Here is a 20,393-nt window from a genome sequence, read left to right on the forward strand (position 1 = left end):
TTAATCTCATTCACACGCTTCAACCTGTGACCTTGGTGAGCCAGTACAGTAAAACAAAAATGGAAGGTTCCTCTTTGGGGTAAGGCGATGTGGGCTGAACAGTCCTGCCCTTTGCACAGTACACTCCCCACGAAAGAGATAACATCGCTCCTGCACGTCAGATCTCATTTGTCCGATCCATTCATTCGACTCTCCCACTCGTGCGATTCCGACCCTCTTAACGCCAACTTTTTATCTAGATTGACAATATTGATTCGGAGTTTATCTAATCGATGGCCGGGAATACAGAGATATGTCCCTCCAAATATATTAATATGGTGTTTGTGTATGTATGTTTGTATGGGGCGGAGATGAGGAAAGAAGGGGGTGCTCCGGGAGGAAGCAAACGATATTCTCACAACTTTGAATAATCCGAATTTTCCAGCACCACCTCAAATTATTCTAAACTATGAAGTTGTATAGGTCGTGTTTCGGGGGGGGGGGGAATCTGCAGTTTTATTTTAGGAGGCCGAAGTTGGTCCATGCATTGAAAAGAAACGTGCCAAGTGCTCGGTCGGTATTGAGCAGTCAAACTTGGGATAGTTGCCCCTGTGGCTCCGTGGTTCTGCGGGCGAGCAGGGACATTGATCGCGATCGGGTATCGCTGGCACAGCAGGCGGAGTTCGCGATCTGTGTGTGTGTGTGTGTGTGTGTGGGAGAGGAGGCTGCCTGCCCAGAGATCGCTCGCTCTCGCACCCCTGTGCTGCGCTGAGCTCCCGGCCAACTACGCTGCGTGTATTTCCCGATCTCTCCCTCTCCCCGTCCCCCTACGATCCCCAAAGCCATCCGCAGCAGCAGCAGAAACAAAGCAAGCCCCGATCTCTCCCCCGTCACCACCAGTTCCCCCCTCCCTCCCTCCGGTGCAATCTTACCTTCCGGGCCTATTAGTTACGGAAGCTCTCACCGTCTCCTTTGCTCCCGGGCGATCTCGAGGACGGGGAGAAACAGTGGCCAGTTATATCTGTCGGGGGTGATTGGTGAAGAAATTGAGATTTCCCCGGAGTGTCTTTGCGCAGCCACGCCGCCGCCCTGTAACACAATTTCCGTCATCTGTATCAACAACCTCCTCCACCCTTAAAAGGGCTATGTCCCTTCCCTCCCAGACCCTCGTCAGGTCGACGTTTTGTCATCACTCATTTTATAAACCTTGCCCTTGCTACGAGGTAAAGTCCCAGCGACTTGCATTTTTTGGTGCAAAATCTCACCTTGTGAGGTAATTTTTTTTAAAAACTGGAGTGGTTTCTCCAAGTGGGGCCCATAAATTGTTAATATACCAAACAATTAATTTTTAAAAGTAGCATTGATTAATTGCAGTATTTCAGCAACTAACAAAGAGGCAAACAGAAATCTTGCATTTAATGGCCGGTCCGGATATGCAATAAAATGGTAAACCGGGAGTGACGGTGGAGGGAGAGGTTCGTAGGGGCAGAGGATTCGAGCACGGAGGAACAGGCAGACACTATAGTGGCTTCGATCCTGTCCTCGGAGATCAGAAATAGCTCAGGATGAACAATCTTTTTTTTAAAATCACACCTTAATCACTAACTTCGGCTGAGACTGATAAGTTTTTCAGAGACCCGCGCATGGAAAATAATTCGAGGCAGTGTTCCATGTTTAAGTCCCGAGATATATAAATATCCTCCCCCCGTTAGGAACTTCACTCTTGCTCGCTCGCACGCTCGCATTCACCATCTTGTGTCGCACCACACTTAGTTCTGCAGATACGTTACAGACTCTGTGCCACCAGGTGTTCACAGTCCGTGCACCATCCGTGCAACGTTAACATTTTCGTGCCACGGACAATCGGTCACCAGTAAAATGCCGGTTCACAACTCACCCATCAAAGTTTGCAACCCAGTGCCGATTAGTATGTGATCCTATTTTGTCTTTTTTTAAATGGTCCAAGGTAGGGCTGAGAAAGGTAACAAGGATCTCGGGAAAACGAACAGTGGGAGACTTGTGAAATTATACAATATAGACACTAAAAATATATTTTAACTTCTGATATTTAAGATAGTGTAGAATAATCATTTTAGCACTCTGGCAGAATATTACCCATGATGAAACAAAACGTGCAATGGAACTCTTGCAGTTATGAAGCTGTGTAACTCATGGTGCAAAAAATACACTCTCTCTACAAACAGTAACTGAATCAGTTATTTCCATGCAAAGCAGAATTTTCAAATGAACGAGTTCTATAATGGCTTCTTCCACTTGCAAAGAGGTTCGTTCATGTAGACTGGGTGACCAGCAGTTTAAATTGTGCTTCTCGCAATTTAGTATTCGCTTCTCGACACAAGTTCCCTATGGAGAGACCAAATGCAAATTTGATCCCCACGTCTTTTGTATCTCTTTGTACAGTACGCCTGGCTGTTTTTAGCCTTCCAGCCGTCTGTCACTTAAGACTTTGCACTACTCCCATTCTGACCTTTCCGGACCTGGTCCTTTACGGTGCTGAGGTTAAATTCAAGGATCTGTAGGATTCAACAATGAGTTGATTAATTCGATCTATGTACTCCTATTTACACCTTTTCAGCACTATCATTTCCTTCTATACCTATCTATTACCTTCTCATTTACCTTGCACCATCGTACCTTGTCAGTTATTCTCTCCTAATTTACAGCTAATTTCAGACTCCCCATATGCCTCAGCTATGCCTACATTTGAATTTGTTATCTCTAACTCCTTTCCCATTCTGCTAAACGGTCATCGACCTGCAACACCAAAATTCTCTCCAGCTGCTGTCTGACCTACCGAGTATTTCCATCATTTTCAGATATCTGTTCCATGTCAGGTATGAGAGTTATCAAAGAAGCTAGTGGATTTCTTTGCTGAATTGAATTGCCTTTAGCTGTATTTGAATCACCACTCTGCTGTCGTCTTTTTAATTCTTATTTATTTATTGATTGCGTTACAATGCCACGTAGGCCCCTTCTGGCTGTTCGTGCCACGTCGCCCAGCAATCCCCCGATTTAACAGCCTAATCACGGGACAATTCTCATTGACGAATTAACCTATCACCTGGTGCGTGTTTGGACTGTGGGAGGAAACCAGAGCACCCGGAGGAAACCCACACGGTCACAGGGAGAATGTACAAACTCCTTACAAGCAGCATGGGAGTTGAACCTGGGTTGCTGCAAGTGTAAAGCATTGTGCTAACCACTACACTACCATCTTTTGGTACTGCCATCTCACAAGTCTTGTAAGTAAAATTACAAAGCAATCTCTATGATTTAAATGGAAGACAATAACATACAGCTCCCAATTAATGCAAGAACAACAACACAAGAAAATGGGAGCAGGAATAGACCACCAGTTCACTTTAAGCCTGCCCCGCCATTTAATATGGTCATGGCTGAGCTACGCTGGCATCAACTTCTCTTCTGATGCCAGTTCCCCATGACTCTGAGTTCCTTGACCTTTCAAACACTTGGCTATCTCCATCTATCATACATCTAGTGGTCTGGCCCACCATCCTTGGGGGATGAGAATTCCAGAGATTCAGCACCCTCAGAGATAAGAAATGTACACATACCCAATTTTAAACAAGAGGCTCTCACCCCTTGTTTGTGATTCCACCTGTTACAATACCCAGATACAAGAAGATACGAAGCTCCTTCCTGTTCCTCTAACATGGCTCAACTGTGAATCTTTGCAATACTGTATCTGGTGCTTGCTTCACTCAACCTTCAGTTTTAGGTCCGGTGGGAAATTACAGATTGATATGTGGGGGGAAAAAGCAAGAAATGAAACAAACATCACTTACATCCATCCAGAGAAAATGATCACAGGGAGTAATAAATATAAGCCTTCTTCTACAAAAGCCCAATCTTATCCTTGTCTGATATTTATACACATACTCCAACAAAAGCTGCTACATTTTAGTTAGGGACTCAGCATTTACTTTGTTAACCAATAAAAGCGCAGAGACAAAAGGAAATGGGAGAAGTGGGATTGATGGGAACACTCTACTGGAGTGTTGCGCGTGGCCAAGTGGTCAGGGCGTTGGACGAGCGGTCTTATGGTCGTGGGTTCGAGCGTCAGCCGAGGCAGCATGGGTGTCCTTGACCACACTTAACCACACAATGCTCCAGTCTACCCAGCTGAGAATGGGTACCAGCAAAAATGTTGGGGGTTAACCTCATGATAGACTGGCGTCCTATCCGGGGGGTGGCGGGGGGAGTCTCATACTCTCAGTCGCTTCATGCCACAGAAACCGGCATAAGCACCCGCCTGATGGGCCACAAGGCTTGTGACAGACTTAAAACTCTACTGGGGAGCTGGCATAGATCCTTCTCTGTCATAACATGTAGACAAGAACAGAGATACTGCAACATAGAAAACTCCTACCAACTGGAGGAAGATGGAGGATATGTAAATGAAGACAGATTATTAACAAAAATATTGAATGGAGAGCTAAATTTCTAATATTGTCATGGGTATGGCAGAATGTACTGCCTATCAATGTTCCCTCCAATTTGTAATGACCAGTGTACACAAAACTCTTGTGCTGTGCAATTTTTTCCCCAGTGACATGTGTGCAATGAATATTTAAGTGGAAGTAAACCTGAAGCTATTCTAAGGATAATAAACTACTACCAAGCCAGTTTGTTGTTCATTGTTTAAAATAAATAAATAAAATTGGATCAGAAACTGAAAAAGGAAATTAGATCGTGTATGATCCTGAAATATACTTAACGTGCCTACAAGGTTAAGGGTGACAACCTTTTGTGCCCAGTTTAAATTCCTTTGTGCGCTAGTAACAAAAGATGTGGGCTTGCACCTTAGAAGGAACATTGGTGCCCATCCTAACCAACCTGGAATCACTTTGTTTAACCACTGCACTCTTTATGGTGAGGGTAGTTCCACAGTGTAGTGCGATGAAGAGTTCCTATCAGTCACTACTGCTCCCTCATAGTCCCAGACATGTAGATCCAATACTGAGTCTTGGGGCTCTTTGTGTGGAGTTTGCAAGTTCACTCTGTGATCACATGGATTTCTTCCAGGTGATCCTTAACTCCCACATCGCAATGTTGTGCTGGTAAGTGGCTACTGCAAATGATCTCTTTGGTAAAATAAAAGGATCAAAGCGAAGATAATGAGAGAGAACAAGTCGTAGGTGTACAAGGAAATAAGAACAGTGGGAATGGACAAATGCGTTTGCTCCACTGGGAGTTGATATGCATTCAAAGGATTGAGGTTCTCTGCCTACATTGCTATTAGGTATAAGATGACATAACAGTAATACATTCCCATTTCTGGATACAGTGTGAACTAGAAAGAACTCAAATTGACGTTGTTCCCAGGCACAAGCTACAATCTATTTGTATTTGTGGTAGATTGGACAGGATTGGGAAATGCTGTTGCAGTAGCGTTGGTGAAGAACTCATTTCTCATGTGGAAGGAAGCCATTTCGCCTATTATGTCCACACCAATCCCCATAACCTATTCTTTCTCATCTGCCCAGTCATTCCCCAGTTCTCCAACCAAACATCTACACTACAGGTAGCCTTTCTAACCAGCACATCTTTGGGAGGAAATTGGAGCCTCTAGGGAAACCATTGCAGTCAGAGGCAGTACATGCAAGCTCCACAAAGACAGTACCACAGGTATGGACTGAACCTGGGGAAACTGCTGTCTCACCAACTACTATAGATGATATTACCTATAGAATGTCTGGGTACACAGTTTACAGATGGGTGAGTAAAGAAAGATGAAAACTATTATGACATATACATACAAGCAAAGTAGTCTGCCAAATTCAACTACTAGATGAAGTTGCATGTGTCCCGCCCTTGGTCTACTACAGTTGCATTATGATACATTACAGATGAAAACTATATGCACTCAAGAAAGAAAGAAAGTTGCTTCTTTGGAGAAGAGCGTCAGGAAGTTAAAGCTGGTCAAAAATGAAAATATCAGAGTTAACGCAAGCAAATCATAATTTACCAAAGACAAAAGGTGCAGAGAGAGAGAGATAGAAAAAGTGATGAGTGACGCAAAATTGCAGTCACAAACATGAGGCAATCAATGAGAAAGAATGAGGTAGAGCAAAAAACAAATGAACTCAAAGTTAGAGTGACAGAAGAAAAGATATGAATAGGACTCAGAAAGTTAATTGAAGAGCAACAGGAAAAAATCAAAAGAATAAGAAAATGCGTTAAATGGAAGAGCAAATCTAAGACAAAGATGATGTTAAGGGAAAAATGAGAGTGAATGTCAAACAAAAAAATGCAAGGGAGACAAACAGATGGAAGGAACAAAAATAAATTAAAAGTTTAAAGGCACAAGAGTGGAAGAAAGCAATGTAGGCGGAGAGATGAAAGAAGACAGAGAGGAGGTGAAAAAGAGACACATACTATACTGCAAATGGACAAAGGCAGAAATGAAGAGAGAAGTCTGAGGAGTGTGCCCACAGGAATGAGGGGCTAACGTACACAGCACAGAAAAATATAAGACAGCCAAAGGTGAAGTTATACTGAGAATGAATCGTCAGGCAGACAGAATGACAAACAGAAACTTGCATCCTTTTTGGCCTCCCAAGTGCCATCACTGTTCCACTTCTATGTTTCTAATACCCTCAGACTTGTCACACTGTTGGTGCTAACATGTTGCACAGGCATGTCTAATTGGGGTCAGAGGACTAAAGTAGGACGTCAGGAGCAGAGCCGAACTGAATAATTTATGGTACTCTGGAAAATGCACAAGATATTCGATCTAGCTTAAAACATAACATCTGATGTGCAATTAAACTAAATTCCATCAGATTTTTTTTTAAAAATCACACTTAATACAGTTCAGTGGTGTGGTTAAAATCTTTGCAGAAGAGTAAATTCTAGGTAAAATATATTTTACACCACTACTGAAAAAAATTGGCATTGCCCTTTTAAATCCAGGATCTGACCCCCTTTAAACTTCATTTAAAATGGCCATATCCTTCTTCAAAAGAGAACTTGTCAACTTCACCACTCAAACAGCTCTGTTGTTACTGCTACAGCAGTGACAGAAAAAAACATGAATAGTGCAAGCTGAATTGGTTGAAACTCTGTTCACATAATTATTATAAAATGCATATTTTTGCATGCTTTAGAAACTTGAAGTTTATTGTTAGAAGTCAAACATCTCTTCTGTTTTGAGAATTTAATTATCATTTAACTTTATTCAAATTAGTTTTGACATTGAAACACCTGTAAATTTTATACATGCGATGACAGAAGTTTTCTTCTTTGATAATAAATGTACTTTGACTGTTACCAGAAGTCAAGTCATAAATATTTTTAAGTTACTAGTGATACATGCATATCATATATTTACATGCACATATTTAATCTTGAAAGTGTACTCAGCCACATGCACATAAGCAAGGTGATTAGCCAAATTAATGTAATAAAGGCAGGTGCATGTGTTTTTGCCCTTGCTCTGCCATAGCTTCAATATGACACCATACAGTGTGGTATGGTAGTGTATTGGTTGGCACAATGCTTTACAGAACAGGCAACTCGGGTTCAATTCTCGCCACTGCCTGTAAGGAGTTTGTACGTTTTCCCCGAGACCACCTGGGTTTCCTCCGGGTGCTCCGGTTTCCTTCCACAGTCCAAAGTACCGGTTGGTAAGTTAATTGATCATTGTAAATTATCCCGTCATTAGGCTAGGATTAAATCAGGTTTGCTGGGCAGCATGCTCGAAGTAATGGATGGGCCTATTCTGCAGTATTACTCAATAGATAAATAAAAACTATATGCACTGGTAGAAGAAGGAATGTTGCTTCTTTTTTTCCACTTTTTCAACAACTGGACTTCTGTTTACATCAAAACTCAATGTCATATCGTTACATTAAAACACATTTGAATAAAGTTAAATAGTTATTAAAGTCTTAGACTTCTTTCTGTTTATCCAACTAAATAAAAACCTGCCCCAAAGATTTTTTTAAATTGAAAATATTGCCTGTGCAGAACAAAGGGGTCTCCAGTTTATGCACTCTGCACAAAGCATTTATGTTCAAAGTCAAAATCAATCATTAAGGACAAGTTTATTTGAACTGGCTTTCATCCTAGTCATTCTACAATGTAAATAGTATTGAACCCCATTGCTCTCCATCGGGAAAACAGTGGAGCGCTACCAAATTCAATTGCTGGTGATTCTCTGGCTTTGATTGGATAAGTAAGTATGGCAAATGCAGTCCCACTCAACTGTAGAGGTAGTTCTTCAGAGGAGAATAATATAATCAACTGCAGTGAAATTTGCAGAGAGTTCAAGAAGGACATTGAAGGACAGGGACCAACATCAAGGCCATCAGGGTTAAGCTCAACAAACGTATTCAAGCAAGGAGTTCTGAGAAGGATAGTCAGGAATATGGGAGGTGACAGGACATAAAGGATTTTGCAAAAGAAAGGGTGGTAGAAAATGAAATGATAATTCTCAAGGACAGAGGAATTGGGGTAGCAGGTATTTGTGCAGAGGGTTGATGGTTGTACTACCTAATAGCAAATACCTCAGGAGGAAAAAACTATTAACAGTATTATCCAACAGGTCAAGGAAAGGAAATTGATGATCAGAAGAGAAAAAATGTCAAGGAATCTGAAGATGGTTGTCACGGAGAAGATAGGTTCAGACAGTAGTCAGGGAAGGATGTGAGGGTATCAGGGAAAAGATGGAAGATATTAGAGTTTGGCAAGATCTAATTGTGCCTCAAGTGGTTCAGTCAGATCAGAAAGTGAATGCCTGTACCTTGTATAACAAACAACTGCTTAAAACTGAATCCCATGGGCTTAAGGAAGTCCAGATGCAGGATGTGCAGGGATCATGGCAAGAGAGAGAGAGTAATTATTTAATTGCGATCAAAGACATCAATATTGGTGACACTCTTTAAGCAGATGGTAGATACAGATGGGAGGATTGGTGAATGAAGAGTTAAAAATCAACAAAGGAAATTTAGAAAGTGTGGTAATAAGTTAACAGTGAGTTATCTTCTGAAGGAAGTTAGTTGAATGAGGGAGGGCAGATATATATGGATGGTGATACAAGAAGGTGACCTTCCCTCATTCACCATGAGAAAACGTGATGAACAGATTTGAATAGAGGAGATGGCAACAGATGATTTAATATTCGAAGCGGACTGTCATCATGATTCTGTGTGGGAAAATACTAACCAGAACAGCAGTTTTATATTACTTGCATTTTTTGTGGTTATCTCTCCTATTTAAAAATAAATCAGTTTGAAAGTGCTATTAATGTTTTGAACTCTACAGATGTATTCAAATAAATTGTGAATCAAGTACTGCACATAAAGAATTACGAGTTATGACTCCATAAATTAACTTGGACTATTTCTGATGAATGCCATACTTTACAACTTATGTTAACCCTTCTCTGCAATATCATGTATTTAGTTCCTGAATGCAAAACATATTCAATACAACCACATCACAACATAGTGTGGTGCAACTTTCCAGAAGTAATCCCACTGCATTATTTTCTCACCTTTTCTATTTCGGTATGATAGATTTTCAGGAGATCTACAAACTAAAACAGGCTGCATAGATGTAGCTGAGAGTAGCAACAAGTTTCAGCTATTGTACTCCCGCTTCAAATTATGGTTACACCCATGGTTTAACGTTTTAAATGGAAATGACCCAATGTTGAACACTTTCCATTCAGCCATAAGCTGCTTGGTTCTCTGTTCTGAGGTTAAGTGGAATGGAGGGGATTGATGCAGGGGATAGGAGCAATGGGCAGGATGACAAGCAGTCACAAGTTAAGGTTATAGCTTGTCAAATCTGTTTTCTTTTAGTTAGAGCAAACTGAACTTCAGAATTCACATCAACTGCTTTCCATGGAAAGAAAAAGGATGTATTGACCAAAAGTAGATGATCACCAGGTTATGAATGTCAAATGTTACATTTAAAGGTTACAGACAGACATACAGGGTAGGGTTGTTGGGCTGTTGCCACACTCTATTGAAGCCAGACGTGTGGTAACACTTGCAGGCGACCCAGCACAACCCTCCCTGATTTGATTTGAGAGAAATGATACATTTCACTGTACATTGCAATGTATCAATGTGCATGCGACAAATAAAGCTAATCTTTATCTTTAGGGAACCATTCAGCAGTCTTATACACGAGGAAATCTGCAAATGCTGGAAATTCAGGCAACACACAAAAAAAATGCTGGTGAAGGCAGCAGGCCAGGCAGCATCTCTAGGAAGAGGTACAGTCGATGTTTCAGGCCGAGACCCTTCGTCAGGATAAACTGAAAGAAGAGATAGTAAGAGATTTGAAAGTGGGAGGAGGAGGGGGAGATCTGAAATGATAGGAGAAGATAGGAGGGGGAGGGATGAAGCTAAGAGCTGGAAAACAGATTGGCAAAAGGGATACCAGGCTGGAGAAGGGAGAGGATCATGGGACAGGAGGCCTAGGCCTAGGGAGAAAGAAAGGGGGAGGGAGCCCTGAGGATGGAGAGCAGGCAAGGAGTTATAGTGCGGGGGGGCAGAGGAAGAAGAGAGAGAGAGAAAAAAAGGGTGAAATTTTTATAAATAAATAAATAAATAAATAAATATATGGATAGATAGATAAATAAATAAGGGATGGGGTACGAAGGGGAGGAGGAGCATTAACAGAAGTTAGAGAAGTCAATGTTCGTGCCATCAGGTTGGAGGCTACCCAGAGGGAATATAAGGTGTTGTTCCTCCAACCTGAGTGTGGCTTCATCTTGACAGTAGAGGAGGCTGTGGATAGAAGCTATCTAGTAGAAGCTATCCTTAAGCCTGGTGGTGAATCACAAAAAAGTGTTGTTTAACATCTGCAAAAAATATTCAAGATACTGTAAATAGAACAGTAAACATATTTAGTCTTATAATGAGATATACAAAGGCTGGTTATTGAGAAGGTTAATGGTCACCAGCAATACAAAGTTTTGCTGGACTTTATTTTATACTTATCATACAGAAGGAAGCAATTTTGTCCATCAGATCCATCCCAGCTCCCAGGAAAGAAATCCCATTAGCCCAATCCCCCAAAATATCTTTCTTACAAATGCCTAGCTAATCACTTATGATTTGATTTTGCCACTAACTTACATAAAGCATAATTTACAGTTGCTGGAAGGTCTATTGGCATGCCATTGGGGTGTAGGAACTATTTAAAGCAAACCCACATGTTCACGGAGAACATACATACCTCCCATCAGCAGCAACCAAGATCAAACCCTCGTCCCTGGAGTTGGGAGGCAGCAGCACTAGCTAGTGCGCCACAGCACCATCGTAATAACGAGACCCCTTCCAGTCCTGTTGTTTAATAACCAATAGGCCTGCCACAAATTTTGATCCACTTAACTGCAACTCGCAATGAAATATTTTAAAGATCTGCCGAGTGTATTTTGCTGCACATTTCATTGCATGTAAATGTAATGGATGATATCCTTCTAATACAAGAGGTTTTTATGCAGTTTCGTTAGATATTTCTTACTATGGTGAAGTATTGTAAAAACAACAGTTGTAAAGAAGTTGCATGTAATTGAACGATTTTCTTCAAAAACTATGAATCTTTGCATAAAATGGCATCCTGTTTTATACAGCTTCAGTGAGCAGGAATATTTTTAGTTGACAGCAGTACCACAGCACCTTCCAGAACTTATTTTTCTCTTTCCTTTTATCTTTCAGATGCCATTCACTTTAAGATATTTTCATATTTTTTGACAATTTTGATCAAATTTTTGCCAAGTTTCAGGACCAGTCTTCATCCACAAGACCTGCCAATCGCACAGCTGGAAACTAGGAATGGAAGTCGGCTCCCTGTGCACGAAAGACAAGATGTTTTATTTGGCGTTCTGCTAACACCCAAATGTCATCAAAAAAAATCTTGAATGCTGTAATTGATAATTGTGCACCAAGACCAGATAGCAGAGCTTTGATTAATCTTAAATTAATATCACGTGCGATGGAGGAGGCTGTTCAAGGCAGTATTGAAACTACATTGTCTAGAGATAACAAACTTCTCAGCACAGATGAGCTATCACAGAGCCATAAAGTTATAAAGATAGAAACAGGTTCTTCAGCCCAACTAGTCCATGCCAACCGCAGTATCGTTCTTGTCCATAACCCTCCACGTACTTATCCAAATGCCTCTGCCTTGACCACTTCCCCGGAGGCTCATTTCAAGTACTCACTACCCTCTGTGTAAAAGAGTTACTGAGGTCTCATTTAAATCTATTCCCTCTTATATCTGTGCCTTCTAGTTCTGGATTCTAACTCTGACTATGACTATGGACTATGAATATCCATACCATTCATGATTTTATACACTTCTATGAGGTCACGCCTACATTCCAGAAAATAAAGGTCCAGAGTGGCTAATCTCTCCCTACAACTCAAGGCAATGTAGTCCAGACAGCGTCTTCATAAATCTCTTCTGCATCCTCTCCAGCCTAACAATGTCTTTCTCACAACAAGCTGACCAAAACTGTGCACAATAAGTCAAGTGCATTTTTAGATAATGTCCCTATTCCTGAACTCGATGCCCTGACTGATGATGTTGGGATTGTCTTTTTATTTCAAAATTATTTTGGGGAAACACAGAAGCACTTAAAGGTTGGATGTAATACTAGTAAGATTGAAATGTAAATGCTAAACATCTTCCTCACCATCCTAGTTGCCTGGACGCCTTCAGCAAAATGTGTAATTGTACTCCTAGGTTTCCCTGTTCCACAACATTCATCAGTTGCCTGCCCTTTAGGGTATAGGATATACCCTGACTTGAATATCCAAAATGCATCATCTCAACACTCACTTAAGTTGAAATCCATTTACCTTTCCTTAGCTCATCTCCTTAACTGATAAAGATCTTTCTGAAATTAATTGCAAACTGCTTTTCTATCAACTAGACCCTCTAATTTAGTAACATCCACAATCTTGGGATTATCCAAATATTGGGAGCAGGAGAAGATGGCGGCACAACATAGCGCGCACAGCCTCTCCGATGAAGAATATCTGTACTCTGTCAAGTAGGAGGCCATGCACAATTCTGATTTGATGGAGGCAGACATGAGAGCACGGAGGAACATCTGGTGAAACTTCTGAAATGCCTGTTTTGCTGCTGCCGCTACTGTGTAATCTGAAATCTCTGGAGGGGAAGGCCCCGAATCCTCGGCTTTGCCTGTTGCTTGGCGGCCGGGGCCGAGATCAAAGCACTTGGCAGAGATGGTATTTGGTGCTCGGTGTCGGAGGGCTGGTTGGAGGCTTGAAGTTTTCGGACGACTCAGAGTCGGACTGTGGTCAGGTGCTTCCAGGGTGCTGCATCAGCAAGTTTGCGGCGCTGGAAGCTCATGGCAGGAGGAGTTTCTTCCTTCTACCGTCTACGTGAGATGTTGGGGCTATCGGGACTTTGAGACTTTTTTACCGTGCCCATGGTCCGCTCTTTATCAAATTATGGTATTGCTTTGCACAGTTGTAACTGTATGTTACAATTATGCGGTTTTTGTCAGTTTTAGTCTGGGTCTGTCTTGTGTTTCTGTGATATCATACTGGAAGAACATTCATTATGATTCTGCATCTTATTGTTTACCTGCACTGCTCTTCCTCGGCAGCTGTTACACTTCATTCTGCATTCGGCTACTGTTTTACCCGTTCCACTTTAATGCACTGTGTAATGAACAATAATGAAGGCCGTATCGTGGTAAATGTGACAATAATAAACCTATTCCAAAAATTCCAATTCCAAAATTGCTATAGATCCTGGAGGGAAAAGGAGGTTAAAGAGCCAAGTCATCGGTAACCTTAATCGTCATTGTCTGAATCCTTAGAGCCTAGGTGGCACGTGGGCCCTCCGGTAACCTTAATAGCCACTAGTAATGCAGTCTAATGCTTGGGTTCCAGTCTCCGTCCAGCAGGGGCTCAGTTCAACAACTGGCTCCCTTCTGAACGCAAGCTTGTACAACTGGAGTCACTGTCTTTAATACCTGTGCCACATCCTGACTGGTTAGTAGCAACAAGTTGGCTTGATTAGACTAGATCCAAAGCCAGATGGCCACAATATGGTGCCTCCGGTATACACTTAAAATGCTGCTTTTGGGATATATTCAAAAGACTTTCCAGCAATAAAACAACAGCAAGTTAAAGGGCACTGTTACTGGGTACAGATGTAATGTCACACTCAGTAATGTATGTGACAAAATCATGAAAAAAAAGAACCACAATGCCCTGCAAGACGGCTGCAAAGAATGTCTGTATTGTCATTTCCTCTGCATTATCTAATTTTGCTGCTGCATTCTTCTTCCCTGTCATCTGATCTCAAACACATGCAGGAAAATACTTAAAAACTATCAGGTGAGAAGACATTATAATTATATGACAAAATATTTTTACAAACCATTAACTGAAATAGAACTTATAAATACATTAAGACACCTTCCTTTAAATTATGTTTTACCAGTTTTCAATTAATGCCTTTTTTTAATGGTCCAAAATACCAGCAGATGGAACAATAGTGCAGCTAGTAGAACTGCTTCCTCAAAGCACCAGGCACCCAGGTTCAATCCTGACTTTGGGGGCAGCCTGCTTCAAGTCTGCATGTTCTCTCTGTGATCATGTGTTTCTTCCAGGTGCTTTGGTTACCTCCCACATCCCAAGGACGTGCTTCTTGTTAGGTTAACTGGCCACAATAAATTGCCTCCAGTGGTAGAATCTGGGCAAAGATAATGACAATTAAGGGAGATTGGGGGGAAAAAAGGGAGTAGTGTAGTAGGATTAATGTAAATGGGTGATTGGTGTTTGGCAAGACTCTGCTTGCCAAAGAGCCTGGTTCTGTATTGCTTTCTACAAATCTAAGACCAATGAGCAGCTCCTCGATCCAAACACTTACTTCAACCAAAGTTTTACATTTATCAGACTCATGTCAAAACTGACGCATTAATTAAATATGTGCTACCCAAGTTGTAGGACACACTTTCTGCAGGGACTCTAATTCCAGCCCCATAGGATGAAATTCTGCCAGAAGTAAAAATCCATTGTATGGAAGATCAACCTCAGATCTTGCTTACCTCCTTTTGAGTTGAATTCAGCAAGGCCAGCCGAATAAATTCTCTGGCCCAACTTTTTCAAGCACCCTCGTGGAGAAAAAAATTCCCATGTTCTTATTCAAGTTTATTTTCAGCACCCCTTTCAAACTTGATTAAAGCATGAATAGGATACCATGCAAGTATGGAGTATAATCTTCTCATTACATACTTTAGTTAAAACCATGGTACGGAAAATTATGGAATCAGACCAAAGCAAGGAATCATCAACTTGACAGAGTTCTATAGCATGTTTCTCCAAGAGCTACATAGAATGGTACAGTACCAGAATGCTGTGCTGGCCTTTTAACATGCTCCAAGATCAATCTAGCCCTTCCCTTCTATTTTTCTTTCAGCTGTGTGCCTATCTAAATTCCTCTTAAATGTCCCTAATGGATCTGCTTCTACGACCAGCCCTGGTGGTGCATTCCATACACCCACCACTCCCTGAGTTTGAAAAAAAACTTACCTCTAACATCCCCCTATACTTTGTTCCAAACACCTTAAAATTATGTTCTCTCGTAATTAGTCATCGATGCACTAGGATAAAGGCTTTGGCTAACCCTCTATCTGTGCCTCTTATAATCTTATACACTTCTTCCTTTACTCCAAAGAGAAAGGCCTTAGCTTGCTCAAACTTTAAGACATGCGCTCTCATCCAGACAGCTTCCTGCTTCCTATAATGAGGCGACCAGAACTGAACACGATACTCCAACTGTGGTCTAACCAGAGTTTTATAGAGTTGCAGCATTATCTCGCAGCTCTTGAATAAAATCCCCCAACAAATGAAGACAAACACACGATATGCCTTCTTAACCACCCTGGCCCAGGCAGTTGTCCCCATAAGCACTCCACTGCCACAGGCCTGAATGACTTCTGCCCAGTTACACTCGCCCCCATCATTGCAAAGTGCTTTGAGAGACTGGTTCTATCACATCTGAAATCCTGTCTGCCCACTACCCTGGACGCGCATCAATTTGACTATTGCACCAACAGGTCAACAGAGGACGCCATTTCCACGGCACTTCACTCAGCCCTGACCCACCTGGACAGCCCCAACACTTATGTCAGAATGCTGTTCATTGACTTTAGTTCGGCATTCAATACTGTGATCCCCTCCAAGCCGATCGCCAAACTTCGCCAGCTTGGTATCAGCTCATCCCTCTGCAATTGGACCTTGGACTTTCTGACTAACAGACCCCAATCAGTTAAGTTAGACATCCTCTCCTCCTCCACTCTCACCCTGAACACTGGCGTGCCTCAAGGCTGTGTGCTGAGCCCTCTTCTGTACTCCCTTTTCACCTATGACTGCTTTCCTGTACATGGTTCTATCTCCATAATCAAGTTCGCAGACGACACCACTGTGGTTGGCCAGATCAGAGGGGATGACGAGGCGGCCTACAGGGACGAGGTCCAGCACCTGGCCACATGGTATGCCGACAACAACTTGGTCCTTAACACCCAGAAGACCAAAGAGATCATTGTGGACTTCAGGCATGCTAGGAGCCACACTCATGTCCCCATCTACATCAACAGAGCTGTAGTGGAGTGTGTATCAAGCTTCAAATTCCTTGGTGTCCACATTTCCGAGGATTTCACCTGGTCTCTGAACTCCTCCATCCTGATCAAAAAGGCACAACAGCGCCTTTATTTCCTGTGGAGTATCAAGAAAGTTCACCTCTGTCCCAGGATACAAACGGACTTTTACTGCTGTACCACTGAGAGCATACTCACCAACTACATCTCAGAGTGGAATGGCAATTGTCCCGCATCGGACTGCAAAGCACTCCAGCATGTGGTGAAAACTGCCCAGCGGATTATTGGCACCCAATTGCCCACTATTGAGAACATCTACCATACACGCTGCCTGGGCAGGGCGAAAAGCATTATCAAGAATGCATCTCACCCTAACCATGGACTTTTTACTCTCCTCCCATCCAGTAGGCTCTACAAGAGCCTCTGCTCCTGCACCAATAGGCACAGGAAAAGCTTCTTCCCTGAGGCTGTGACTCTGCTGAACCTCACATCACAGAGCTAAGCAGTATTGCACCCATATTGTACTGTCTCAGTACTTTTATATTTGTGTGCTGTAGCACACACTTTTTATTCGCAGTTATATTGTAAATAACACTGTTCTTTGCATTTCTGGTTAGATGTTAACTGCATTTCATTGGCTTTGTATCTGTACTCGGCACAATGACAGTAAGGTTGAATCTAATCTAATCTAATCTATCAACATGTGCTACAACTCTGAGGGATTTATGGATGTGAACCCCAAGATCCTGCTATTCCTCCACACTGCTAAGAATCCTGCCATTAATCTTGTACTCTGCTGAGAAGTTTGACATTCCAAAGTGAATCACTTCACATTTTTCCAGACTGAACTCCATCTGCCATTTCTCAGCCCAGCTCTGCATCCAATCAATGTCCTATGACAACCTCTACAGTATTCACAACACCACCTACCTACATCTCATCTGCAAACTTACTAACCCAAACTTCCACCTCCTCATCCAAGTCATTTATAAAAATCAGAAAGCACAGAGGTCCTAGCATGGATCCCTGCAGAATACCACTTGTCACAGACCTTCAGGCAGAATATGCTCCATCGACTACCATTCTCTGCCTTCTGTGGGCAAGATCATTCTGAAAATGCACAGCCATGTTTCCCAGGATACCATGTCTCCTAGCTTTCTGAACGAGCCTACCATGAGGAAACTTGTTGAACACCTTACTAAAATCCATACACACCACATCCACCACTCTACCTTCATCAATTTGCTTTGTCACTTCCTTAAATAAATCAATCAGGCTCATGAGGCACGACCTACCCCTCACAAATCCATGTTGACAATTCCTAATCAGATTATGTTTCTCCAAATGCGTGTAAATCCTGTCTCTAAGAATCCACCTCAATAGCCTGCCCATTACTGATGTAAGAATCACTAGTCTATAATTCCCAGGATTATCCATTACTTTTCTTAAGCAAAGGAATAACGTTTGGCATTGTCCAATCTTCTGGTACTGTTCCTGTGGCCAGTGAGGATGCAACTATCATTGCTAAAGGTACAGCAATCTCTTCACTCACTTCCTATAGTAACATATAGTATATCCCATCTGGCCCTGGGGTCTTATCTATCCTAATATTTTTCAGAAGTTCCATTACATCCTCTTTCTTAACCTTGACATGTTCCAGCATTAGCCTGTTCTACACTGTCCTTACATTCATCAAGGTCCCTCTCAATGGTGAATACTGAAGCAAGGTATTCATTAAGGATCTCCTCTACCTCCTCTGACTCCAGGTACATATTTTCTCTTTTATCCCTGATAGGTCCTACCCTCATTACAGTCATCCAACTTTTCTCTACATACCTTGAATGCCTTGAGGTTTTTCCTAGATCCTACTTACCTGGGCCTTTTCATGCCGCCTTTTAGCTCTCCTAAGTCCCTTCTTAAACATATTCCTGGCTACCTTATAGCTCTCAAGAGCCCTATCTGGTCCTTGCTTCCTAAACCTTAAGTATGCTTCCTTCTTCCTCTTGACTAGATTTTCCATTTCTCTTGTCAACTACCGTTCCTTCACCCTACCATCCTTTCCTTGCCTCAAGGGACAAACCTATCAGGAAAGTGATGCAAGTGCTCTCTAAACTGGCATATTTCTCAGTTCTGATTGACTTAAAGCAACAATTATAGATCCAGTCCAGAGCACTTGAGGAGAGTGAGGGCATTTTTGTCAAATTTGTTTAGAGGGCAAGGGTTTGTTATGCGGTTTACAATTGATTAAAGTTGCTACAGTTGAATTCAGCAGAACTTCTAATCGGCCATTTGATCCTCAATTGACTACACAGCTGGAAACTGATTTAGGTTTCCATATCTGTCCTGGAAAGGCAAAACCATTGGACTTCATTTCTGGATTGAAGATTACACGTTTATTTTGGTGTGTCATTTCATTTCATGATTTCCTCCATACTACTGTACTGGCAGGCTCTATAATACATGAGCCACATGTCCACAAGTCTTTCCGAGAGGTCAGGTGAAATTTGTTAAGTCTATGAATATGAACGTCTGATCAGCTGTTTATGTGTGCAATCTCTTTGTGTGTAGTTTTGTTGTAGTTCCTATCCACACAGCAATATTAGGCAACACTGGTAACTATTGATAGGTATAGATTTCAATTTTGGTGATAGCGTATATTGACGAATTTATGCGGACATCCGTGCAATTGACAGGAGAACAAACAGCCCAGATGGGTGACCTTTGGAGAAGCCCATCCAGAGTCAAGGGATTGAGTACTTCCACACTAACATCAAGTTCTGGTGAGCTCTCATGGAATCATAGAACACTACAGCACAGAAATAGGCTATTTGGCCCCTCTAACCAATGCTGAACTATTATACTCCCTAGACCCATTAACCATAGCCCTCCATACCCCTCCCATCCATGTACTATCCAAATGTCTCCTAATTCTTGAAATTGAACCTGCATCTGTCACTTCCACTGGGAGCCCAAAATATATGTTGTATTGTCATGATATGGTGCTTGTAGTATTAGCAATTAATTAATGGTAGTGATTTAGTTTCTGAGCTGGAGAGTTCGAGTTAAGGCTCCTGTCCAGGAACTTTAACAGATTATCCAGGTTGATACAAAGACAGTGCTTCTCAATAGGATGTGCTGCCTTTAAGATTAATGCGTATAACAAGTCTCTGAGTTATAAACAAGTAAGAACACAGATATTCTTTCAGGATGCTGATAGATGACTTAGTCATGACCACCACTCCTGTGGGACTTTACTGAGCTCAATTTGGCTGTCACATTTTTTTAAAGTTCAAAAGAACCTCATTAGTTTCATTACAAATGTTGTGAAAGGCACTTTATTTCTTCATAAAAACTTTAGTGGTTTCTATATATTTTACGAAGTCACCAAGATGCATTTTTATCAACCAAACTCCTTTAAACTTCAGATCATTTTGGATTATGCATTCAGATACCAGACTAAAATTGATTGGCTGACATCTATAGCTGCGCAATATCCACTCTTCACACAGCCATTTATGGACCCATTATTTTCCAGCAAATCACTACTAGACTCCTAGCTTAAGGCTGGAACCATGGCTCACAAGCCTGAAATTTTATAAATTATGTTAAAAAAAAATCTTAATTACAAAATTGAGGAATCTTCAATTTACACCAATTCAAATAAATTTTACTGCCACTTTGGGTGCTTTAAAAAAATCTTTATTTTGACATCACGTTAAGAAAATTTGTGATTGAAGACAAAACCATCAAACTACGTTCACCAATCAGA

General features: G+C 41.7%; 1 protein-coding gene across 2 annotated transcripts in view; it reads right to left on the bottom strand.

Moving 5' to 3' along the window:
• bcorl1 (BCL6 corepressor-like 1) overlaps positions 1 to 20,393 on the bottom strand; it is a 220,225-nt gene that overhangs the window by 162,911 nt on the left and 36,921 nt on the right. Inside the window, exon 2 of one of the 2 annotated variants that reach the window (XM_063060733.1) lies at positions 912 to 1,068. The exons of the other annotated variant lie outside the window; for it this stretch is intronic. The gene's annotated coding sequence lies outside the window, so the exon portion shown is untranslated. The remainder of the gene's footprint in view (positions 1 to 911; positions 1,069 to 20,393) is intronic. 2 annotated transcript variants of the gene reach the window in all.

The sequence above is a fragment of the Mobula hypostoma genome, chromosome 10 (genome assembly GCF_963921235.1).
Source record: "Mobula hypostoma chromosome 10, sMobHyp1.1, whole genome shotgun sequence".
Taxonomy (NCBI): domain Eukaryota; kingdom Metazoa; phylum Chordata; class Chondrichthyes; order Myliobatiformes; family Myliobatidae; genus Mobula; species Mobula hypostoma.